Source organism: Symphalangus syndactylus, chromosome 12, assembly GCF_028878055.3.
Source record: "Symphalangus syndactylus isolate Jambi chromosome 12, NHGRI_mSymSyn1-v2.1_pri, whole genome shotgun sequence".
NCBI classification, from domain to species: domain Eukaryota; kingdom Metazoa; phylum Chordata; class Mammalia; order Primates; family Hylobatidae; genus Symphalangus; species Symphalangus syndactylus.
In genome coordinates this window covers 146,620,386-146,624,127 of record NC_072441.2, presented here as the reverse complement: position 1 = coordinate 146,624,127, position 3,742 = coordinate 146,620,386, and positions in this window count along the sequence as shown.

Sequence of the window (3,742 nt, the reverse complement as noted above, 5' to 3'; positions counted from 1 at the left end):
GGGGCTATGTTTGCTCTGGCAGGACCCCAGCCTCTCCTGCGCCCCTCTGGGCTTCAGATGTGCTGGCCCAGGCGGGAGAGGCCAGGTCAGGGGCGTGCGCCTCATAGGCTCAGGGGCGAGGCAGAAACCACAAGAGGCCCAGGACACCACCCTGGGCCCCCTTAAAGCTTCTAGTGTATTTATATATATTTAAAAAAAAGAACTGCCCAACCTCAGTTTTAAAAATCTCTGATCTTTTTTAATGTTATATTTCATAAATACACTTTTTTAACACATATCTAACATGCACGCATACACACACACACACACGATATAACTAAATGTTCAGCCTCATCTGGGAGTCTGGTAGAAAGCTTAAAATTAGCCCTTACATTGGAGAAATGGCTGATTCCAGGGTTAGGTCAGAGAAAGAATAAGATGAACCTAAAACACCTTTTGTGCCAGAAAGTAAGGAAGAACTCAAGGAATGACAGGCACATCACTGGGGACATGAAAGAGGTCCCTCCAGGTTCTTCTGAGCATCAGAATAAATACGCACGGTAACACATCAACACCCACTGAAAAAAATACAGAGCCATGAGTTCTGGCTGATGTGAATTAATTAATGCATGACAAAAGTTTGGTGTGGAGTAGGCTACTCACGGCGTCTCAGAGTGCCGACCCGACAGAATCCTTTTCCACGATGAAAGGAAAAGAGTCACTCTGCAGTGGAGAAGCCAACCAAAGGAGCCAAGTGGGTTTCATCGGTACCAGGGCAAATGAGAACTATGAGCCACCTGCAGGGATGCAGGAAGAGAAGCAGCATCTCTCTGTGATCAGCCTTCTGAAGATGCCCAGCCTGATATAACCAAGAGGAGACAAGCCCAACATAAGGAACGTTCTCCAAAACCAGCCCGGAATATCCAACAACGTCAAGCGCATAAAACCAAGACTCGATGAGGAGTTGTTCCAGGCTAAAGAGACAGGAGGACTCGATGGCTAGGACATTCCTGGAACAACAGGGGGACCGAGGATGCAGTGTGAGGTTTGCTTCGGGATTTTCATATGGCATTGTGTTCGTGTAGGAGAATGTCCTTTTTAGTAGGAAACAGACACAAGTGTTCAGCAGGGATGGAGCATGATGACAGGAGAAAAATAGCTTTCCCTACTGTACTTGCGATGTCCTTCTACGTTTGAGATTGTTAAAAAATCAGGAAGGAGATGGGGACTTCAGAAATGTCAGGTCAGAGCCAAGATGGTCAGCCAGGAGGCAGGAAGAAGGAGCCTGCCTTGAAACATATCCCTCACTTTTTTTTCCTTTGAAGACAGGGTCTCGCTCTGTCATCCAGGCTGGAGTGCAGTGGTGCGATCACAGCTCACTGCAACCTTGGCTTCTTGGGCTGAAGCAGTCCTCCTGCCTCAGCCTCGTGAGTAGTTGGGACTACAGGCATGAACCACCATGCCCAGTTAATTATTTTATTTTTTGTAGAGATGGAGTCTCACTCTGTTGCCCAGGCTGGTCTCAAACTCCTGGGCTCAAATGATCCTCCCACCTTGGCCTCCCAAAGTGCTTGGATTACAGGTGTGAGCCACTGTGCCTGGCTAATTATTTTATTTTTTGTAGAGATGGAGTCTCACTATGTTGCCCAGGCTGGTCTCAAACTCCTGGCCTCCAGTGATCCTCCTGCCTCAGCCTCCCAAAGTGCTGGGATTCCAGGCATGAGCCACTGTACCTGGCCCATCCTTCTCCTTTCAAAGCACCCAGAGAAGGAGATGACAGACAGATGTTCGCAGGGGACAAGCCCTTCCTGAACCACACGGGGGCAGAGCAGCCAAGTAGCTCCCTGCTCTGATGTTTCTCTCCTCCTCCCTCAGGCTCTCTGAGGCTTCCCGGGGGTTCTGGGCTGGGTTCCAGTCCTCACTCTGCCTCGGCTTGCTGCATCCACTTGGGTAATTTCTTCCCTGCTCTGGGCCTCCGTCCCGATCTGTTCAAAGGGACGTCGTGATGTTCTCACTAGTTGCTTTCCACTGAGCTGGAGGCCAAGGACTCAGACTTACTTTGGCTGGTTCTGCCTCTGACCTGCTGGGTGACCTGGAGCAGGTCACTTAACCTCTCTGTGTTTGCTTTATCAGGATAATCTGTTGAAGTATTCACCAATGTGTCTCTCTCCGGAATTTCCTGTTGCCCCTCCCTCCCTGCCCTCTGCCCCCAGTTTCCACATCTGGGCAGCTGAGCAGGACACAGAACAATATAGGCACAGCAGTCAGAGCACCTGGTTTTCCATGTTTCAAGAGCCCACACTCTGAATAGTATAGAAAATTTAGAAGCTCACGCGATGAACCAGCAATATTCTCCCCACCCTTGAGACCAGGTAGAAGGTGAGGAACAGAGGAGAAAGCTGGGGTGGGGGGGTCCCTGCACCCCCCTGGAGGTGACAGTTCTCCCAGGCCCAGGGAAAAACAGCATATGGTGAGAGCAGAGCCCAGGGCATGGCCAGAGCCACCCCATGGAGAGGTGCAGGAGCTGCCTGGCAGGCAACAGGGCCAGAGAGCTCTCTCAGAGAGGCAGATGCAGCTGGATGCTGCCCCTCTACCCACAGTGGCACGGACCTGGCACTGACGTGGTGGCTCTCACAGTGGCACAGACCCGGCACTGACGTGGTGGCTCTCACAGTGGCACGGACCCAGCACTGACGTGGTGGTTCTCACAGTGGCACGGACCCGGCACTGACGTGGTGGCTCTCACAGTGGCATGAACATGGCGTTGATGTGGAGGCTCTGAAGGCACACTGGTCAGGAATGAGGAAGGACTCTGCAGTTTCCTGCAAAGTCTAGACGAGAATGCAAGGCCAGGCACAGGAGCCCATGCCTGGAATCCCAGCACTTTGGAAGGCCGAAGTGGACAGATTGCTTGAGACCAGCCTGGGCAACATGGCAAAAGCCCATCTCTACAAAAAAAATTAAAAATTAGCCAGGTGTGCTGGTACACGGCTGTAGTCCCAGCTACTCAGGAGGCTGAGGTGAGAGGATCGCTTGAGCCCAGCAGGTCAAGGCTGCAGTGAACCATGTTTGCACCACTACACTCCAGGCTGGGTGACAGACAGAGCGAGACCCCATCAAGGGAAGGGAAGGGGAGGGGAGGGGAAGGGAGGGGAGGGGAGGGGAAGGGAAGGGAAGGGAAGGGAATGCAAACATCACGGGGAAGCTGAGAGGGGACAACGCTAAGAATCCAATGTGTCCCTCCCCACCAGTGTCTCAGTGCCACCTAAACCCCCACACCCTAGACAAGCCTGGGCAGGGGCCAGTGAGAACCATGATGTGTAGATGTGGGGCTTCCATCACTTAATGGAATGAGGATCTAAAATAGAAACAAAGGTCAGTTCAGGAAGCAGAGGCAGGGTTCCTTCCCCATGCATCTGAGTCTGTGAATGGAGACCGCTCCCCAGCTCACAGTGGGCATGGGAACAGGACCAGTACATGCTGGAGAGGTCCCATGGCTTAACTCTGCATTCAGTGGCCTCACGGGCCTCCATGGAAGTGTGAGAATTGACAAATACTACAAATCAGTAGTTGTTGTGTTTGAGGTTGGTTGGTTGCTTTGTTTTTTCAGAGACCCTGTTTACCAGTGTACCCCTGAATGGAATCCACCTGCTAGGGTTGCCATGGACATGAAGTGCGGTGTGTAGGGGGCTTGGCCCCCGATATAACTGGTATAACTTTTGCAAAGCTGGTTTCCGCAGCTGCCCCTGCAGTCGTCTGACTG